This window comes from Hibiscus syriacus, unplaced genomic scaffold (assembly GCF_006381635.1).
Source record: "Hibiscus syriacus cultivar Baekdansim isolate YM2019G1 unplaced genomic scaffold, ASM638163v2 tig00110020_pilon, whole genome shotgun sequence".
In the NCBI taxonomy this organism is placed as follows: Eukaryota; Viridiplantae; Streptophyta; class Magnoliopsida; order Malvales; family Malvaceae; genus Hibiscus; species Hibiscus syriacus.
Window position 1 is genome coordinate 3,646,128 of NW_024062568.1, and position 23,918 is coordinate 3,670,045.

The window sequence follows — 23,918 nt, forward strand, 5'->3', positions numbered from 1 at the left end:
AATATTCTGAAATATTAGAAAGGGATGAAGAATAGGGATGAGCAATATAGTTCAATACGGTCAAAATGCGTAAATAAATAAAATATTCAAAAGTAAAAAAAAAAAGGTACACACTCAATTTAAAATTACAAATAAACAAGAATGCTGACACTCAAACCATCTGCAAAGCTTTACATGATGAGTTCCTCAGAATCTGTAATCAACCGAATGTTAAACATGATGCGACCAATCGCATAAAAAAGAATGATGACCGTTAAATTTAAAAATAATAATATTCTTCGTTATAAAAAAAATGAATGAAAGTAGTTTAGACACTCTATAAAAATTACATAATTTAAAATTTATTTAATTTATTAGAGTTTATTCATTATATTTTATGAAAATTGAAAATTAGTCTATTTAAATTCTTATTTCTTGCTACTTTTATTTAATAACCTTACTTATCAAATAATTTTTAATCATTAAAACTAAAATAAAAATTAATTTAATTATCAGTTAAATTTTGAGTCTTTATATAATAATCTTCCTTTTGACACAAGTCTCATTCGGGCATTAATCTTAAAGTTTTTAACGATTTCAATTTATATATATAAGTCAAATATTCGTTAAAGCAATACTAATACTTCAAGTCTTAAATACTTTTAGTTCTTATGTAATATTTGTTGAAGTATCCACTAGATCGATTGAGACTTATTACACTAAAAACGCATTGTAACAAAACTCCTCTTATATATCTCCAATATAAATAAAAAATTGACAACAACAAATTCATTCGAAACTAAATAACTTAAATTATAGTTCTTATATTACTTGTTAGAAATTTAAAAGCGAAAAAATAACACAATATTAACATATAATATGACACACACAATAGACAAGATTTGATTTGATTTAATCTTATCTACATTTACATATAAAAGCTATAAATATTTCAGCATAAATGTATATATATATAATATAACTCGATGTATTCCAAAATAACATCTCAACGTTTTTATAAAATTCATACCCATAACATAGACTTCAATAATTGCAATAATAAAAAAATAATTATTTCTTTTTGAAATGATTATCTTTCATAATTTTAAGGTTAAAACTAATTTTACATTTATAGAACAAACAAACTTGCTTTCCAATAATGCTTATTCTATTTAAAATAAAATAAATAAATTTATATAAATTAAAATTTACATCATTGATATATTAGATAATCTGAATATCAGATAGCTAAAACTTATATAACTAGATACTTAAATTCTGAAATAAATAAATTTTTAAATTTATATAAAATTATATGGGTATATATATATATAGTTAGTTAGGATGAGAAAGGGTTGAAGTGTCCCAAAAGAATCTATCATGTTGTCCCTTAGAGAGGGCATAGATGGTGCATCAAAAGTATATATGTAAGTGTTTTGTCTTTGCATGGTTGGTCCCTTTATCTTTATTGCCTACTGTTTCTTTCTATTACATCATTGGATTTAGATGCGACAGCCCTAGAATTTGGTAAGAGAGATGAAATCTCGAAATTATCCTTACTTTTAAAATATTATATAGGGTAAACTACACATTTAATACCTAAATTATTATTTTTGTTTCGTTTTGGTATTTAATTTTTATTTTTTTTTTCAAAATCATATCTAACGTTTATCTTAGATTTCATTTTGATACCCTACCGTTAAAAACTTAACGGTGATGTTGACGTGTCATCATAAGGTAATACAACGCCATCATTAAAAAATAAAAAAGGTCACATCAGTAATTTTATTAATTTTTTAACAACGAGATATCAAATTGAAACCTAACCTAAATAATAGGTATGATTTGAAAGAAAATAAAGTTTAGATGTCAAGATGGAATAAAATAAAAATTTAGAAACTGTAGGTGTAGTTTACCTTATAAAATATCTTAGTATGTAGGGTAAAAAGGAAGGATTTGTAATATTATTTGTTACAAAGTAAGGTATAAATTATTGGAAGAAGACAAGGTAGAAATATATTATGCTGAAAAAAACTAATAAATATGATACTGATATTATAAAGATTAAACCAAAACATGAAAGTTCGGTGAATTGTGGGATTCATTGTTTGATGATCCAAAAACTGCACAAGTTCAAGTGTAATGATTGGGATATATGAATTGATGCTCTCACCTTCCTACTATTCTTACAGTTGTGTCAAAGACAAAGCAGCGCCAAACACGGCCTGCCGACACCACATTATTGTAATTCCCTATGCCAAGCATGCATTTTAACCAATTTTTCATGAGAAAAAAAAATCATTTACTTTCATCAATGTTATATATATACATAGGTTAAAATCTACTTGTACTCATATTTTTAGGATCCTTAGATACATAAAAATAAACGATAGACGTTATATTTTTATTTATATTTCAATGAAGATTTTTTTCATTTTCTATTGTTAACCTTAAAAATATATTTTTATTGAGACTAAAAAATTTTGTTCAGTATGAACAGATTTGCTTCATATATATATATATAACCACCTAAAGTTGATAAAAAAATCGTACGTATATTTTAGTAGAAAAGTATGATTTTACATAAGATAACCAGCAGCTACAAGAACATGGTCCAGACTCTTTACATCTTCTCATTGACCAAAACTTTATAATCTCTTTGCCACAAGATCAGATATGGAGTTCTGCTTAATCAAAAAAAACTAACTGAAACAACATATCATTTTATACTATAACCTTCCAATATGAAAAACCAATTAAAAGAAAATCTATGATCACTCTTTCTATATAAAATCATAATCTTTAGCTCAAGCCTTCCACTTCGGATCGCATCGTACATGTTTGTTTAGGCATCTGTGTCGGTAGAACTTCCGTCGATATGCCCGTTAACTTGCTCTGTCCATCGTTGAAGCGCATAGGGTCTCTCTTTATATGCGGAGTAGCTCCTTGAGACATGCTCTGGCCTGTTGTTGCACAGCTTGGTATCCTAAAGCAGTTGTTCTCTAGGCCACTCTTTATCCATGCAATATTGTTCAAATCAGTTGCTATGGAGATTAATTCGTGACTTGAAAAAATGGGGGGATCCTCATAGTCGACGAACTCCTGCCCCAACAATGAACTTTGAGAATGACCCCTACATGTAGTTGAGCAGCAACCGAATCCACACCGCAAGGGAATGACAGGCTCACAGCGAAGATCTTCCAGGATTTTCCTGACTCCCTGATTTGGCATGGACGATTGAGCCAGAGGCCCTTGCATTGGGATTCTACTTGTCATTCCAGATTCAGTTTTAGAATTGCTAGAAGCGTTATAACGGCTGAATGCACTAACACGGGCAACTGGACGACAAAGGGTAGGATGGTCCTTTGGCTCAATGGCAATTTGATCCTCTGGTGTTAGAGGTTTGTCTTCTTGAATGTTTGGTGTATCGTCCATCACCATATCTCTTCCTTCTAAAGGCTTGAAGGGGTTTATATCTCCAACTGAAAGTGTTTCTTCTGAGGAAGCTTTTGTTCTATCAAGGCTGCCATCTTCCATTGAGTCAGCTGGTCCGGGTTTAAACCTACCTAGTTCCATGCATCGGCGTCTTAACGTAGAATTCCAATGGTTCTTAATTGCATTATCAATTCTACCCGGAAAAAGCTTTGCTATTGAAGCCCATTTGTTGCCATGGATAGCGTGAGCTGAAATTATGATATGGTCCTCTTCGTCTGCAGAGGTTTGCATAATAGATTTTTCCGGTGAGTTCCCATATAAGAAAACATTCATTCGTTCGACATATTTTCTCAGCAACATAAAGAAAACAAAACTGAATCCTCTGACTCGACTCGAAAAGAAACTCAAGTTTCGTGATACAAAAACTAACTCGGATGCATCACCAGTTGAAAAAACAAAAAATGAAAAAGAAAAGGAGAGACACCACAATCCCTTCAAAAGATTTGTGTATATCACTCTTCATACATATTTGACAACAAACAATATACGACTCGTCCAAGAAACAGATTCAATAATCCGACATTGGGGTTACGGAGTGTTCCCTAAAGATCAACAGCCAAGCAAAACCTAGAAACTCAAACAACCCCAACTCCACAGTCAAATATTTTTGCTCCATGTGATGATTTACACTTGCTCTCTAGCTAAGATAAACTAGGCAAATATGCAGTGTTCTAAGCGTACGGCACAAAATACTATAGGGTTACAAAAAATTGAACAAGCATTCCAACGTACGTCTCCACTATCCCGGAAATAATTAACAAACGAAACAAAACATATCTCCTAAATGCACATATTACCCTAAAAAAAACACTGAGCATTCTTTTGTGCGAATAGGGGTGAAAGTGATCGTGTCAGCTTCAACTCACTTCTAATGGATCCCAAATACGAGCATTATGCAACTCACTTCTAATTGTGTTCTCCATAGTAGGCATCGTCCCACATATAGATACCAATTCCAGAACTAATTCCAGTCGATAAGACACCAGTTTCCATTAAGCACCAATAGCTATCACACTCTAGAACTTACTTTTATTTCAAAGAAACAAAGATACAACCTTTGCAACACAATGCAACAAACAGAGTACTAAATTTGGAACATTAGGAAACAGAGCCAAACTCCAAAAATAACTATGAATAGTTGCAGCATTTGTCAAAACCAACTGAAAACCAAACATCATCAAACGAATCAACACTAATCCAAATGTAAAACAGGAAGAGAAACATAATCTTTTTCACAATCTAAATCAACCAAAGAAAAAAATCAGACATTGACTTGACTGCTAACATTTCAACCAACGGAAACACAGAAAATAACAACTACCCATTTTAGAACAACCAAAATCTAAGCGAAGAACAAAAATAAAAAACAAAATTACCGGTAAAAGGCTTGCGCTTAAGGCAAGGGTCAAGCTGGTTACACCAACGAAGCCGACAGGATTTCCCAGATCGACCCGGAATTCCTCGTGCGATCAAACTCCAATTCCTCGCACCGAACTTCGCCACCAACCGACTCAACACCGCGTCTTCCTCCTGCGACCACCGCCAGCAAGCTCCGACTCAGCCGCAATCAGCTCCAACTCATCCCCACCGCTTCCAGAAGCACTTCCCCCCCGCCGCCGGCGAGTCCTGGCGGTTGCTCACTTTTTCATCCTCCATCTTTTGGGTTTTTTTCAGTTTTTTTTCCGCCTTTATTGTTACCTACCCGCCCAACTGTAAAAACATCGGTATTCTTTATATAAAATGACCGTTATGTTCCTTTTTTTCCCGCTTCAAACGGTGAGGTTTTTTTCTTCTCGGTGTCATTTTGACTTTGCTTGAGTTCTGTTTAAGTGGGACCTAGTATGTCGTTGGTCAATGACGTTCTAACCATTGAACTTCGTGCGTTTGATAATGAGGTTTTTGTTATAAAAATCGATGAATATTGGGGGTATTTTCGGTAATCAGTATTCAGTTTTTCTCCTCAAGTTGAAAAAAGTAGACCTGACAATTACGTCTTTACCCTTTATTTTGGGCTTTTGAGTTTCAAAATTGGGCTATGTTCTAAACTAGAAAGTATATAATTGTGACTATTGTATTGATCAATGGCCCAAAATTACTCAAAGAATAATTTTATAAAGGGTCCTAAATTATGATCCATATTCTAAATTAGTCCCAGACTTTAAATTATTTTGATTCCATTCAAAGAAAAAGATATCAAATATTTGGAGTTTCTTTATATATATTATATGGATGATTCAATCCGCAAGGATCATGATAGGGAATTGTTTGATCATATGCCCCTCCACCCAAAACTCGACTTTACCCAGTTTTAAGGTGACTTCACCCAATCCAAATTTGACTCGCCTTTTTGAGATAAAACATGAACCCAATTCGACCCGAAAATAATATATTTATAAAAATATTAATTTTATTCAATAAAAATAGTGATCTAATTGAAAAAAATAAAGAGGGGTGTTATTGCAATTATCCCTAAATATATATGATAGAATTACATTATTTTTTTGGAACCCACCTTTTTTTAAAAAAAACCTAATAGGTGGGTCAGGTTAGAACCCGCCAGATTTGATTCTCGTGCTCATAATCAACTTGAACACGAGACAATTATTCAAAATCTTATTGAAAGACTGAATTTGGCTCAACCTAGCACGACTGAGACAAATACCCTAGTTCGATTCAGATCTCGTTATCGTTTTATGGTGGCGCCATGCAAAGGTTAGAATGAGAGTACACCCTGCTCCTTAGCCCTTTATTGAACTCCCTACGTCCCAGAAGACTGAAGTTATCAAGGAAAAACCTTTTAACAAAGCCATCGACTTGGTCAACACCATCATTTTTTCCTACCGGTCTTCCCTTTCTATTGGGCGCTTCGTGTCCCTATTAGTCAACTTGCCAATCAACTGACCCAGTGTCAACAAGGAGCAACCTTACATTCTAAATTGATCTCTAAACTTTAAAACATTTCAGTTTGATCCTTCCATTAATGTGTAGTTAAATCTACTGGTTTTTGAAGATCTTAAGAATTGAACATGTGGCCTAAAAAGAATAATTTATTTTTGAAGGCCCTGAGAATTGTTTTAAAAGTTGCAGGTTCAATTCTCAAAACCTTCAAAAATATATTAAATTTTTTAACTAGTAGCTTTAGCTACATGTTAATGGAAGGGTCAAAATAAAATGATATTGAAAATTTGAGTACTGATATAGAATGTTTTAAAGTTTATAGATTAATTTGGAATGATGATTATAATTTAAGGATTAATATGAAATATTTTAAAATTTAAGAGCTCATCTAAAATATGAGTCATAATTTGGAGACATCATGTAAAACTATCTCGTCTCTACTACAATATTATAAAGTATCATCACAGTCTATATATCAAGAATCTAATTATTATATTACACAATCGAACTTTATAATTAGAATATTTATAGATAATGTGATTTAATCACAATAAAATTTAAAAACACCACATATGACTTGCATATGATAAAAATTGAATCAGGATACTTAATAATCAGATTAGATTCAACTATTTATAGTTATAAAGCTACAATAATCTTAATATCAATTACTTTTCTCTTGATGATTGATTAAATCAAACTTTCTTGTTTTGTTAAGAACCAACCGATTGCACGACTAATTTTATTAGGTCATATGGCCCTCCAAATGAAGAGTTAACAATTTTGTATCCTCTGGCAAGGGACCTTCTTCTTTCTTTTCCCTACCTCAGACCCAAATTATTGTTTAAAAATATTAATAAAAGATCCCTAAAATGAAAAGAAAGGAAGAACGAACCAATGTTCATAGTAATGATGATTCCAACAACCAAGAAGTCCAGAAAAGTTTATATTATATACCACCAAATCAATAATAGAATGGACCCTAATGTAACACTTTTAATGATGAGTTGTATTGTCCCACATGGACTAAAAACATTGAATTTTTGTATAATTAAGTTGACTTATAATCATGGGAAGCATGATCACTCCGCTTCGTTTTACTACATTCTCTATGATCAAGCTTGGGGTCTCTTCATTATGTGTAATCTCACCTTTATTTCAACTTTTCCTTCCTATTGAAACTATTGAGCAGGTCTCAATGATTAAAATGAGTGTCGTTTACCTTTAAGATTCTGAGTTTGAATAGTTGTATCTATATATATCTCTTCCAAGGGGAACAATTGCATATCTATTATTTTGAGAAAATGTTAAATTTAGTTTAATTTGTTAATGAGAATGAAAAAAGAAAGAAAATTTGCTTACTTAATTTTTCTAGAATAGAGTATATAAATTTTGGACTCCCATTTTTTAATGTCTAGATCTGCTATTGTTTGCAAGGTGTTTGTGCATTACCAATGACTAAGAAAAACATGAACAAATACTACATTATAATCGCCCATACTATTAAAAGAAAACTTCTCCTTCCTATTTCAAAATCTTGGAACCTAGGGTTAGTGTATATAATTAGATTTATTAATCAGGTGAGTGGGATAGATTTTGGGTTAAATTGGTTTTCAAAATTTTAGGTAATATTCGTTCAGTTTGATTTCAAAATTTGAATTTGAGATTAAATCGTTTTAGATTCAAGTTGTTTCGAGTTTGAGTTGTTTAGAAACGAGGATAGATTTTTTCGTGCTTAAACCAATTTGGTTTTACGTTAGACTGTTCAGCAAGGATTGAGCCCAGATGAAACTCCAAGAGTAAATATAAATAAGAATAAAATGATGACCTAAAATGCATTTAAACTGAAAAATGATAGATCAAGCCTTAATTTGCATATTTTTAAAATCAAGAGGACCTAAAAACAGTTGAATTCAAAAAATTCCTCTTATATTACTCAATCAGCTTCTACTCACTAAATACTCCCCTTGCCGCCAACGTTATAACATTCTACCTTACCCACTTTTTTTTTATTAGTTCAGAGTAAATGAAAAGTAGTATAGGTTTGAAACACTATCAATTATTAAATAATATATATTCATACACTTCTATAGATGATGTGTTTGAATTCGAGACATCAAAATACAACAACAATTTTTCACTCACTAAAATCGTCTAATTATTTATTTCATCTTTTTATTACATAAAAATTAGAAAAACTAATACATTCATTTATTTATTTTTTAAAGAATTTAGAAGTTACAGATACAATAAGATAAATATTGTGAAACCTTGTTAAATCGTTCACCTTAAAATGATCGATTCGTTATTTTTTAATATTTTACACGTAATGAATTATTCGTTCTGATTCATGTATTTATCAATAATTAATTGGATCAAATTCTTAATTATTGCAAAAGTTTTGATAAATTAAAATAGAAAGACTATTCATTATCACGATTGTTCAAGTTATAATTCATTGTTCACATCAACTTCAATATTAGATTTATTTATTTTTAATAATATGAGATGATTATAAAATAATATATGTTTATAATCTCTCATATTCATTAACAACACACATATACGCTACAAATGTAACTACTATAATTTAAGACCTCAAGAAAAAAAAACATTTCCTTTAATTATTGAGATCATTCAATGAATTTCAACATTAGATTTATTTAAACAGATTGATTCAAAGAATTTTTAAAACAAACTGTTATCATTATTAAATGTATGATAATAAGATTGTAGAGAATGTTATATTATATTTTATTAATTTAAAAATACATATTTTTTATAAATAAAAGAGTATTATTACATAATTTTTGCCCTAATTAAAACTCCTTTTTTGACTAAGAAAGATATTCCTTTGTCATCAGGGAGTGACACCTATCAGTGACATGCTGGCTCTAACTAACATAATGAGTTGATTCATCTTATACTGTATCTTTTTCACTATTATAATAACTGAGATTTAGTTGATTTTTTTTTAAAGAAACGATCTTGAATTAATTAAGTGGTTTCATGATAAAGTAAAATGTTATTTTGTTTAGATGTATTGAATTGTAACAGTTATATTTATAAAATATGTGTAAATTATTAATTAATTAAAAAAAATTAAATAAATATTATCTTATAATTACATTAAAAATGACTTTTGAAATGACATACCAGAGATGATCTAAGCAGTGAAAAGAACAAGTTGCAAAATCAGCTGCAATGATCGCGAAAAGCCAGACATGACGGATGATGAAACGAAACTATAGCATTGTTGTGAAATGTTTCTAAACTTTTGTCTGAAAGATGGGATTGCAACAGTCTTTGCCTTTACAGATTTCAGTTTCTAACCAGAAAGAAAAAGGGTGAACAATGTTTTAAAGAATGTTTGTTCCTGTCATTTTACAATGTGGAGGAGAATCAATTATTGAATCATTTCAAAGAAACCCATTATTTGGTTTACAATAAGATCCCAAAAATATAATAATAAAGGAATTATTTATTTCAACGATTATTAGGGATAGACATTAGACATAGATTTCGATCGACTCTGATAAGATGTTATAGGATCATTTTTATTAAATTTAGGTTCAGACCGAGTTTATGTTTAAGGTAAAAAATATTTGATCGATTTGAGAAAATAATATAATTACTTATATATTTAAAGATAATTATAATAATACATATCTATTTATATTTTTTAATTAGATCCCTATTTTATCTAATAAAAATATAATTATATATATATATATATATATTTGTGTGAGTTTTTAACCCTAAAATTAGATTAAATAGAGCGATAGAATAATCAATTCAGATATGAGTCAATCAAAAACAAGACCTGGCACGATACTTATCCATCCCTATGAATGATCAACTCTTTTAAAAATATCTTTAAAGTATCGTCGTTGAATTACCAATCAGTCCCTTAACAAATCGTTTAGTGCCACACTTACTTAACAATTATAAATTCAAATATTATTACATTATATGGGATGATAAAGGTAAATCTAAGTTATCACACAATAAAAATGACACATAAATTTTAAATATAAAATCTTAAAATAAAAATTCACTATAATATCAATATTAATAGAATTTACGGTTATAAATTCTCATATAAATTCTTGCATTTCATCTTTGCATGATCCTAATTTTTATTATCTATTTATAAGGTTAATTATTTGACGAGGATGAAATCTATTATTACGAAGTGTATTCTTTAATACAGTACTCCTTGTTGAGATCACTAGTAGATTTTGATCCGAGAATCTTAACTGTTGAAAATTAAACCAACTTTCGGTGGAAAGTTGGATTTAATTAATCCACCGAAAGACAAATGTTAAAAAGGGTGGATTTGTGTTGAAAATTAACAATGGTAGAAATGCATTTTTAGTCATTGTAATTTAGGGTATTTACAAATTAGTCCTTAAGCTTCAACTATAAATACCCTAGCTCATTTAGCTTCAAAACCATCTCAAAGCATTCTAGCTTTCTTTCAATACTAGAGAGATTTTTGAGAGTTTCTTGAGAGTTATTTTCTCCTTTTTATCTAGAGAGAATTATCATTGTTTTCTCCTTGGTAGATCGAGAGAGGTTGTAATTCCTATTTTCTCATAGTGAAATTCTTCTACCGTTGCCCGTGGTTTTTACCCTAATTTTTTAGGGGTTTTCCACATAAATTTTGTGTCTATTTTATCTTCATTTTTATTTTCTCAAATTATCAGTTGCGATTTTGCTCTATCCGATAGCCGTCTTCCGCAACAATTGGTATCAGAGCTAGATTAGAGTGTGTAATATATGCTTATTGTTTTTGTGGTTGCCACCAAAAGGTGTATCCTCCAATATAAGAAAATAAGAAGTTATTGCTCATTCTTTGAAGGTTCCAGAGAACTATTCACGATAGTGAAATAGTGGGAGTTATCCGTAGAAGAAGATATGACAATGAAATTTGATATTGAAAAATTCAATGGAAGAAATTTCTCATTGTGGAAATTGAAGATGAAGGCCATCCTAAGGAAAGACGGGTGTCTAGCGGCTATCAATGAAAGGCCGGTGGATTTCACAGATGACATCAAATGAAACGAGATGGACGAGAATGCTATGGCAAAATTTCATCTAGCATTAGCAGATGAAGTATTGTCAAGCATCGAGGAGAAGAATACATCTAAGGAGATATGAGATTATCTCATCAAATTGTACGAGGCCACATCGCTGCATAATAAAATTTTCCTTAAGAGGAAATTGTACACTCTCCGTATGCCAGAATCTACTTCAGTGACGGAGCACTTAAATACATTGAACAACTTATTTTCTCAGCTTACATCCTTAAGCTGTAAAATAAGAGAACAAGAACGTGCTGAACTTCTACTTCAAAGTCTACCGGATTCGTACGATCAACTCATCATCAACTAGACAAACAGTAATGTCACCAGTCTAGTCTTCGATGACGTTGCAGCTGCTGTTCTACAAGAAGAAAATCGGTGCAAAAACAAGGAAGACAGACAAGTAAATCTGCAACAAGCAGAAGCGTTGACAACGATGAGAGGGAGATCAACAGAACGTGGCCAAGGCAGCAGTCATAAACATGGTAGATCGAAGTCGAGGAGCAAGAAGAATTTAAAGTGCTACCACTGTGGAAAGAAGGGTCACTTGAAGAAGGATTGTTGGAGTCTAAATAAAAACTCCAATCCACAAGGCAATACCGCAAACACTTCAGATGATGGAGATGCTCTATGCTGTGAAGCGTCAACCACCGTGGAAGGCAGAAAAAGATTTGCAAATATATGGCTCATTGATTCGGGAGCGACATATCACATGACCTCAAGAAGAGAATGGTTCCATCATTATGAACCTGTCTCAGGAGGATCTGTGTATAGTTGTAATGATCATGCCTTAGAGATCGTTGGTGTGGGAACCATCAAATTGAAGATGTATGATGGAACAATTAAAGTTGTTCGAGATGTGCGACACGTGAAAGGTCTGAAGAAAAATTTATTATCCTACGGATTGTTGGATAATAATGCTAGCAAGATTGAAACACGGAAATGAATCATGAAGGTGTTCCGTGGAGCGCTTGTGGTGCTGAAAGGTGAAAAGATAACTGCAAACTTGTACATGCTGAAGGGAAAGACATTGTTAGAAGCAGAAGCCTCTGTTGCCTCGTGTAGTTCAGATTCTGCAATGCTATGGCATAAGAAACTTGGACACATGTCAGAACAAGGAATGAAAGTCCTTGTGGAGCAAAAGCTACTTCCAGGCTTAACAAAGGTATCACTTACTTTGTGTGAGCATTGCATAACAAGTAAGCAGCACCGGTTGAAATTCAACACATCAAATTCTAGAGGCAAAAATATTATAGAATTGGTTCACTCTGACGTAAGGCAAGCACCAGTAACATCCCTAGGTGGAGCAAAATACTTTGTCTCATTTATTGATGACTACTCCAGGAGATGCTGGGTGCACCTTATTAAGAAGAAGTCAGACGTGTTTTCACTTTCAAAAACTTCAAAGCGCGGGTGGAACTTGATTCTGGAAATAAGATCAAGTGTTTCAGAACAGATAATGGAGGAGAATACACAAGCGAAGAATTTGATGACTTTTACAAGAAAGAAGGCATCAAAAGACAGTTCACAGTGGCGAACACTCCTCAACAAAATGGAGTGGCAGAGCGGATGAACATAACCTTGTTAGAAAGAACAAGAGCAATGCTGAGGGACGCAAGCCTAGAAAAATCATTCTGGGCAGAAGCAGTCAATACCGCCTGTTATTTGGTGAATCGAGCTCCATCAACTGCAATAGAGCTGAAGACACCAATTGAGATGTGGACTGGTAAACCAGTTAATTATTCAAACCTCTATGTATTTGGAAGTATTGTGTACGTGATGTACAACGCCCAAGAAATTTCAAAGCTGGATCCAAAATCCAGGAAATGCAAATTATTGGGGTATGCTGATGGAGTAAAGGGGTATCGCTTGTGAGATCCCACTGCCCGCAAAGTGATCATTAGCAGGGATGTTATCTTTGTAGAAGATAAACTACAAAGAAAAGAAGACGATGATAGCGCTGAAAAGTCAGAGACTACTCAAATACATGTGGAAAAAGAGTTTGAAGAATGAGATTCTTCTGAAGCAGAACCAGCACATGATGAACAAGAACCAGAGAGTTCTGAAGCTCCAACAACTCGTCAATCAGATCGCGTGAGAATACGTCCCAATTGGCACTCATATTATGTTATAGAAGGCAATATTGCATACTGCCTTTTAACAGAGGACGGTGAGCCATCAATATACCAGGAGGTAATAAACAGCTCAGATGCTTCACTGTGGATGATGGCGATGCAAGAAGAAATCGAAGCCCTTCATAAAAATAATACATGGGACCTTGTGCTACTACCACAAGGAATGAAGCCAATTGGTAACAAATGTGTTTTCAAAATCAAGAGAAATGGTGACGATCAAGTGGAGAGGTATCGTGCAAGACTGGTGGTCAAATGATATGCTCAGAAAGAAGGTATTGATTTCAATGAAATTTTTTCTCCTGTGCTTCGACTAACAACAGTTCGAGTAGTCTTGGCAATGTGTGCTACATTGAATTTACATTTGGAACAGCTAGATGTTAAAAAAGCTCTTGAAGAATAGATTTATATGCTCAAGCCTGAAGGTTTTGAAGAAGACGAAAAGAAGAACTTGGTTTGCAGGTTGAACAAATCTCTGTACGGTCTAAAGCAGGCGCTGAGGTATTGGTATAAGAGATTTGATTCCTTCATTATGTGTCTTGGATACAACAGACTTAATGCAGACCCTTGTGATTATTTCAAGAGGTCTGGTGATAACGATTTTGTTATATTGTTGTTATATGTGGATGACATGTTGGTTGCAGGACCCAACAAAGATCATATTGAAGAATTGAAGGCACAACTGGCTAGGGAATTTGAAATGAAGGACTTGGGATCAGCAAACAAGATTCTAGGGATGCGAATTCACCGAGACGGAAGTAATAGGAAGATTTGGCTTTCACAAAAGAATTACTTGAAGAATATATTGTCACGATTTAGCATGCAAGATTGTAAGCCAATTTCTACCCCTCTTCCTATTAACTTCAAATTATCCTCCAGTATGAGTCCTAGCAGTGAAGAAGAGATGATGGAGATGTCTCGAGTACCGTATGCATCAGAAGTGGGAAGTTTAATGTTCGCTATGATATGCACAAGACCAGACATTGCACAAGCAGTGGGAGTGGTTAGTCGGTACATGACGAATCCAGGTAAAGAGCATTGGAATATTGTAAAGAGGATCCTAAGATACATCAAAAGGACCTCAAATGTTGCATTATGTTACGGAGGATCAAATTTACTAATCAATGGGTATGTAGATTATGACTATGCAGGGGATTTGGATAAAAGCAAATCTACTACAGGATATGTGTTCAAAGTTGCTGGTGGAGCTGTAAGTTGGGTTTCAAAATTGCAGTCAGTTGTGGTTACGTCCACAACAGAGGCAGAATATGTAGCAGCTACACAAGCCAGTAAAGAAGCAATTTGGTTGAAGATGCTATTGGAGGAGCTTGGGCACAATCAAGAGTTTGTCTCTCTGTTTTGTGACAGTCAAAGCGCCTTGCATCTAGCAAGGAATCCAGCATTTCATTCAAGGACAAAACACATACGAGTTCAATACCATTTCATTCGTGAAAAGGTGGAAAAAGGGATGGTAGATATGCCGAAGATCCATACCAAAGACAACATAGCAGATTTCATGACGAAGGCGATCAATACCGATAAATTTACTTGGTGTCGATCCTCTTATGGCCTGTCAGAAACGTAAGCAACATGATGGTACAAGGTAGAAAGAATGGTGTGAAGATATGATTGTTTCAATCAAATCTTCAAGTGGGAGATTGTTGAAAATTAAACCAACTTTCGGTGGAAAGTTGGATTTAATTAATCCACCGAATGGCAAATGTCAAAAAGGGTGGATTTGTGTTGAAAATTAACAATGGTAGAAATGCACTTTTAGTCATTGTAATTTAGGGTATTTACAAATTAGTCCTTAAGCTTCAACTATAAATACCCTAGCTCATTTAGCTTCAAAACCATCCCAAAGCATTCAAGCTTTCTTCCAATACTAGAGAGATTTTAGAGAGTTTCTTGAGAGTTGTTTTCTCCTTTTTATCTAGAGAGAATTATCATTGTTTTCTCCTTGGTAGATCGAGAGAGGTTGTAATTCCTATTTTCTCATAGTGAAATTCTTCTACCGTTGCCCGTGGTTTTTACCCTAATTTTTTAGAGGTTTTCTACGTAAATTTTGTGTCTCTTTTATCTTCATTTTTATTTTCTCAAATTATCAGTTGCGATTTTGCTCTATCCGATAGCCGTCTTCCGCAACATTAACGTCCATAAAAAATCTTTTTTTTTTCTCTCAATTAATTTCTTTCACTAAATAAATCATATTGTAAAATTTTCAAATTAGATCAAAAAATTGATACTCAAAGAGCTTTGACACATATTCTTTCTTTTTGGTGGTCCTTTGTCCTTAAAAAAATATGGGGCAGCTAACAAAAGTTCCATAAGGACCTCCCAAAATTTTCTATCATCAAATTTCCCCAGCACTACTTGTTCTTTCGAGAACTTTATTGTTAAAGCTACAATGGTGGATAGGAGCCATATAATCACTTTGGGTCTACATTTGCAATATTTGTATCTGACATATATATTTAATTATAAGTATAATACAAGATTTTATACAAATTTTCAGACATCTGAATACATGAAAATATTTTAAAATTTTAAACATATTCATATAATATATATACCTTCGTCGTAATAGACGTGTTAATCACAGGGTTCTTGTCAATTGAATTTGAAAGATATGATCTTTTAAATATTCTCTTTGTATGAAAGACTTTAAGAAAAAAATAAACATACTCGTGTTAAACACGTAGTTATAATCTATACTCATTCAAATTGGAATTAGTATGGGATATAAACCAGCAATGGAGAAATAGGATGGCATAGAGAGCAAAAGAGACACGTTTTAGGAGCATGTTTTCCAACCAGCCAAAGTGCCATGGACCATGTTTCCAACCTCCATTGTCTTGAAAGCAAAAACAGGGACAATGGCTGTTTCCAGACAGACATAATCCTCGCCAGAAGAAAAGGTGCATGGCCTTCATCGTAATAGACTCGTAGATTCGTAGCAAAACGAAGGGTTGAAAATCCATGACATTCAATCTCTTTGACATGACTCGGATTGCCACCCATTTCTTGTGTTAACTGAAGTGAGAAGCACAACATTTGATAGAATGTTTTTTCTTAGACCAATGACATAAGAGAATGATTTCACAAGTTAATATAAAATTTTAAGAGTTAAATATCAATGATAGTCCATTGATTATTATCGTTAATTAATGGCAGATCCAAAAATATTATAGAGAGTAGACATAAATACATTAATAATACAAAATTTTTATATACAGTTGATACATATAAAATTTTAAAATAAACACAATAAATAAATAATTAATTAATTGGAAAAAAATCCAATTTCAATACCCACCTTGAACTAGAAGCGGATCTGTGACTATTATCAATTAAAATAATAGGAAAATATCACGTGTCACAGTAAGAAAATTATGAATACTTATAATCGAATTTTACCTTTTTTTATATATATAAAAAAGTCGATATGCTTCTCACAATTATTGATAATGACAATATTTAAGGTTGAACTAAAAAAAAAGGCCTCATTTTTTTATAGTTGAGGGTCCTAATATTTGTTTCTTTCCCTACACACGCAATGTACCATTTCTTACACAGGCTATAAACTCGATGTGTCAAATAAAGCTAGCTAGGGTAGGAGAGAATGTACTTAGCACTAACTGAGTTGTCCTTTTATATGAACAGTATTTCTTAATTGACAACCATTTACATTCAAAGTCATTGTGCCACCGAGAAAAGCAACAATATATGCCTTTAAATATCTTCCTATCTATAAAATAAATAAAGCATGTGTTATGTTTTAGAGAGATGATAAATATTAATTTTATATTAAAAAAATATTGGCGTTAAAATCTTATTAAATATGTTTTTAGCAAGATAATAATGATCTTGTGACAATTGATATTATATAAATCTTTTAATTATATGATTTCACATTGAACTCTCTTGTGAGGTAAGTAGACAGGATGGACAACATGACTCGTGACGAGTGCGTCACTAAATTGAGTGGAGGAGAATATTACGCCTTAAATAGGTGAGGGGACATTAATCTTACATCTAAAAAAAATAAATGTTATAGAATTTAAAACATGTGGTATTACACACTTTATCATACATGTCTTTTGAGAATATGGGAATAAAGTCAGTTTTTTTTTTTTGAGAATATGATTTTTTATTGATTTATACTTAAATTTTAACCGTGATATGGGATTTCATTGGAAAAAATTATCGTTGAAAATTGAACAAATAAATAATTAAACTAAAATCAATGTCTAATTTAATTCAAAGTAAGTTATAAATCGATGAAAACTTAATGGACTCAATAAAAATTGAGGAAAAAAATAAATTCAAGTCTTATTATGATATTATTTTTTAATAATATAGAGTGATTATCAGATAGTATATGTCTAAAAAAATTTAATTAATTGACAACATATACACACCCTACAAGCGCTGCTATTAGAACTCAATACCTTTTAGGAGATCAACATTTTTTTCACCACTAAGGTTACTTGATAGTTTTAGTATTATCTTAAATTTAGATTTTGAAACTTGAAATTTTCAAAATTTTTGTTTTTTGAACAATGTATATAACCCTAAGTGACCATGAAATTAAGGTGGTGGCATTTATGACCAAGGTAGTATTCATCTTTGAAAGAATAATGATGCCAGCAAATTGTGGTCCAAGCTTCAAATATCAAATCAAATAAAAGAATAGTTGTATAGGTTGGAAGTTGTAGGACCATCATATGATAATTGCAAATCAATCAAAACCACAAGATTACAAAATTCCAAACAATTTGGTAGGTAACAATTGTGAAATATGATTTGAATTTCAAAAAAGTGTAAGTTGTATGATTGGAGTATAAATTAAGTAATGCATTAAATGCTTTAAAATCATAAATTATTCAAATTCAATAAATTTTAAAATCTGAAAATAATACCCGTTCAAAAACGCTCAAACTCATAATCTCTTAATATCAGTTAAATATTTAAATGTGTATAAAAATCAAATATTAAAAATGTCTTTATTAATTTTGATGTAAAAGTATGTAGGTGATATATAGCATTGAAATTCATTAATTGTACATGTGGGGCTATTTCAACAAGGAATAAATGTCAACAAGTGGCACAAATAATAAACTTCCTAGATTGATTAGCTCAAATTTAAATATAAATTTATATTTTAAAATGATATTATCAATAGGAATAATTATGACTGTCAAACATCAACAATAGAAAAATAAAAAAAAATGTAACTTTAGTGGAGTTTCTTGTTTGACAAGAAAAAGAAAATCTAAAATCCAATAAAGGTGTAATAATAGGATGACTTAATGATGTTATCATGTCATCATGAGTGAGGAAAAGTCCACTCTAAATAAAAGAAATTTAAGAAAAAAAACTATAAAATCTCAAAATTCAAATTTTAATGTATTTAATCCTTCAATGATTTTCTAAAATTTCAATATTTAATATAAAGAAGAAACTTAAAATATTTTAGATTTATATTTTATTTTTTATTATCAGATGTATAATATTTGAAATTTAATGTCAATAAACGATTTTTTTTATTTCTCATAAATAATAGGTGACAAAATTGAGTGGTGATGAAGATTTATGTCCATCAAAGGAGGCACAACATATGTCCTTCTAAGCACACTCTTCCCCTTGATAGACACAAACCAAAGATACTACCAAAAACCCTACTTTCATATCACAATCACACAATCTCATCCAACCATATATTTTACCTCTCTTTTTCTCCCTTTCCACTGTGCATAATTTAGTGTATCGAACGTGACACTAAAATTTCGTATCAAAATACATTACAAAGTTCCATTATCATATATATACAAATAAGTTATATTCAGTCGTATTTTTACGGAACGAAGTGGTAGGGTCTTCGTAGCACCATGGAAGAAGAAAAGAAAAGAAAAGAAAAAGCCTACACTTTGCATGTGGTCGATTTATGCTTCTTTAGTGCGGACAAGATCTAGCACCATTCATCATGATCTCAAGAGCTCAATTGAGACCCTTCATAGTTATGGAATTGCTAATCCAATGGCTCGTATTTGTTATTCTCAAATTACTCATTACTGTTGTTCTGAAGCATATATATATATATATATATATATGGTAACCATAAGCTCTTTTGTTTCACTTATAGTTAGGAACTAACTATAAATGATAAGGCTTGAAAACAAAAGGTACATTTTGACATAGATTCATGCATTGCCTGAGTCCACATACAAAGAAACTTCCCTATAGCCTTATAAAAGTTGGTGAAAAATACATGAATTTGATCATTAATCATTTAAATTTAACATTATTGTTATTAGATACATGCATAGATTTGTTTATTTATTTTTTGATAAATTGTAAATCTAATCCTAATCATACATAGGGAAGAAGAGAAGAAAGACTTAGGAGAAGGAATGGGTGAATTCTTAGTGGGTCTATAACCCACGACTTAAGGGAATATAAGGGAACAAAAATAAGTAAATTAATCAACCAACCAAATGTAATTGTTCATTTTAAAAGATACATATGCATCTATTAAACATTAGTTTAGTTGATAGAGAATATGGAAAGTTTAAGTATTGTATAAATATATAGATATAAGTTATTATTTTTGTACATATGCATCTACTGAATATTAGTTCAATTCATAGGGAATAAGGAAAGTTTAAGTATTGTATAAATATATACATATAAGTTATTCTTTTTGTACTGACAGTAAAAAAATATTCCTCACGTTTGTCTATTTGAATGTCGTTTGTCTATTTGAATGTCATTTGTCATATTTGAATGATTCTAAACCTTAAATCATAATTCTAAACCCTAAATATAAAAAAATCTTACTAAACCCTAAATTAGACACATAATAATTATTAGAACTCTACTTATGAAATATTTTTTCCACATTCGGTGCATGGAACAATTTTTAATGTGTGCATCTTTTGATTAAAAACTCCATCCTTATACTTTACAATTGGAAAGTTGAACTTTGTGTTTAATATGATATAATTATGCATTCCATCCTTATACTTTACAAAAATTGATAAATTAGTCCTTTGTCATTAATTTATTAGATTTTAGTCCTTGTAATTTACAAAAGCTTAGAATTGGTAAACATAGGAACTTAAACCATTTTTTGGTTTAACTTGTTGCATATAAATTGTTGATATGTAGGTTTTTTACTAATTTTTTTTTCTCTCAATAAATGTAATTTTTTTAAAAATAAATTAGACCTCATTAAAAAACTCCTTCATAAACGAATCTTACGACTGTCACGAGCAATCCCAAACTCAACTGGAAAAATTACAAGGAGAACCATAGCAGTTGTTGCAGACGACCAATCGTGAAATGCTGGTTTTTGAAACCACGATTTAGCGACAAGATTTAACTGCATTATTCTAAATGCAGTAACAATGTTGTAAAGTATGTGATCCAAGTTTTAATAAATTAAAATAGAAAGATGAAACTTGTAATTAGACCCTTTTAATAAAGGATTAACAAATTAGGGAAATCCTTCTCTAAAAAAATAATAAAGAAGAATCAAGGCAAACCAATTAAATAACTCAATAATGAAATTTATTATTTTTCTAAAAATAATAAATTTTATGAAATGAACAATGTATTCCCTTGAGAAATAAGTAAATATAAAATGAGTTTGGTGCAAGAGATTGATCCATAGAATGGACCACAAACATTCATTAAAATAAGCAAACAACAAAATGGAAAATTTATTAATAATGGCCCCCATCTTGTTGGGAATTTCTAAGAAGGGATAGCTAAGTCCCACTACTGGTGAAAACCTTTCACATGTGTCTGGTTGGTTAATTAGAGAATTGGGGTCCACATTTTTATACTTTTTAAAACTAGGCCCCTAGCTTTGTGCTTGCAGTTAGAGATGGCAAAAGAAAAAATCTATTTGATAGGGTTGATTTTTTTCCTTATAAAATTTAAATTATGAGTTGGGTTTTATCTTAAATTTGATTAGGCCGGATCATATTCAAGTTTAAAAACAACTCATTTTATCCAGTATAATTACAAATATACTCTTTTATGTATTTATATATTTTTAATTAAACTTTGACGTAAATAATTAACATAAAAGGTACTAAAATTATAGTATTAAATTAAATTTAGGGTAAAGTACATAAATAGTATTCGGACTATAGAGTAATACTTTGTTGAGTCTTCCGACTATTAAAAGCTACAAAATTGTCCCTCAATTATAGGGAGTTGTTTTGTTGAGTCCCCAAACTATTGAAAGTTACAAAATAATCACTTGAATATTCATATGTTCTAAACTCGTAATTTTATGTTAAAAAATTTATGGTTGTCTGGGTTGGACGCTAATTCAAATATTGTAAAATTATATTTTAATGATGTCTACTGACACAAATGTTACTTTCAAGCACTGACTCAACAACATAATGTAAACAAAGACTCAATTCACAAAATACAAATCAAACGGTTTTGAGATGATATTTTTATCATATCTTAGTGAGCATGTTAACATCTAGCTCATATGATCACTAATTTTTTTAATGGAAAATGACGAGTTTGAAACATTTGAATAGTCAATGACTATTTTGTAACTTCTAATAGTCGATGGACTCAACAAAGCAGCATCTTATAGTCGGGAGATCATTTTGTAACTTTTAATAGTCGGTGACTTAACAAACATTACCCTATAGTCGAAGGACCACTTGTGTACTTTAAAATTTAATTTAATTCTATATTGTTTAATTTGATTTTATATTTTATTATAATGGTATCAATTTTTTTTATATATAATCATCAAAAGAAACAAATCTTGGATTTTAGATCCAACCAGTCAATCTACTTTGTTATCACTTTATATCCGAAACCAATTTTTTTTTTTTATAAATTCCAGGAGTGATACTAAAGTTATATATATTAAAATAAGTAGTTTTTGTTTGAGCACTCAGCTATCTCTTTTTATATTGGAGGTCTCCTCTAAAACCCACTTCCCTCTATAAAAGAAAGAAGAGAAAAAGAGTGTGTTTGAGAGAGCTAGTAGGAGCTTTGTGATCAGCACTTGCAAGTACTACAGGATGCATCCAAAGGGATCGCATTGATCCTTTATTTTCCTTTTCCCCTCGAGAAAAAATAAATGATTTCGGATCATGCTATCCCTTTGGATTCTTTCTTTGGTAGCTTCAAATATATATTACATCTTCCACTCTTCGACTAGCTTTCTCGTCTCCAACCGAAAAGTTCATCCCAGAAAATGACTTCGACATCCTCTCGGTATCATGTAAGTCATCATCTTTAATATGTTTTGCTGGGTTTTCTTTTGGTGAGTTTTGAAACTCTTTAATTTGCATGAGTTTTTACAGACCAGATTAGGGCTTCACATTGAGTGTATGGTAACTTTTATATTTATATTTTTATTTTTATATATACACATAGGTTGAGAGATGTTTAATGAAGAACATGAAGATTTGTTGAAATGATATATATTTTCTTTACAAAAAAAAAGTTGAATTCTATCAAATGATATTGAAAGTGGTGAGAAAAATATGGGGTCCCTGCTGGGTTTTCATAGAGGAAGAATTTTTAGGGACATTAGAGTGTACAATTTGTCCTTTGAATGTGAAATATGTTGTTCTAATGTCTCCTCTTTGGACTACACATATTTTATTAGGGTAACTGCCAAAAAATTGTTTTAACTTATAAATTTATTATTTTTCAAAAAGGATTAATCGAACTTTTATCATTTTATGAGGGGTAAAAATATATTTTTAATATTATTTTAGCTCAAAACATTAAATTTTAAAGGAATTGAAATCAAACTTTTACAAATTTAGGGGTTGATGAACTACAATTCAATTTTATTAATATTTAATTTGAATTTATCGATTAATCATTCAAGTCCCATCCCGTTCAATTAATAACGCCAATAATTGAATGAAAATAACTTAGGATAAACTATATTCTAGGTCACTCAACTATTAAGTTGGTTATAAACATGTGTTTTTTTTAATTATAATATAGACACTCAATTAAAAAAAATGTTACAAAAAGGTTATTTCGTCGTTAACGTAATGTGTTATATGAATAGATTTCAGTCCTAAAAACTTATACATTCTATCGTTTTGGTCATAATTCAAAAGAATTTAATAAATTTAACCTTTTATATTTAAAAAATCTATCAAATTGTTTTTTCTCTCTTAAATGTTATATTACTTTCATGTTGCTCTCGATATCTAAGAAGATGTTAAATTTTACCAATGGGAACACTTTGTCTATTGCTTTGTGTGAGACAACATACAAGGGAGTAGGCAAAAATTTTCCAATGAAATATGTTTCTCAT

General features: G+C 31.1%; 1 pseudogene; it reads right to left on the reverse strand.

Moving 5' to 3' along the window:
- Positions 1-2,619: 2,619 nt before the first annotated feature.
- LOC120213351 lies at positions 2,620-5,145 on the reverse strand (annotated as a pseudogene).
- Positions 5,146-23,918: the final 18,773 nt, after the last annotated feature.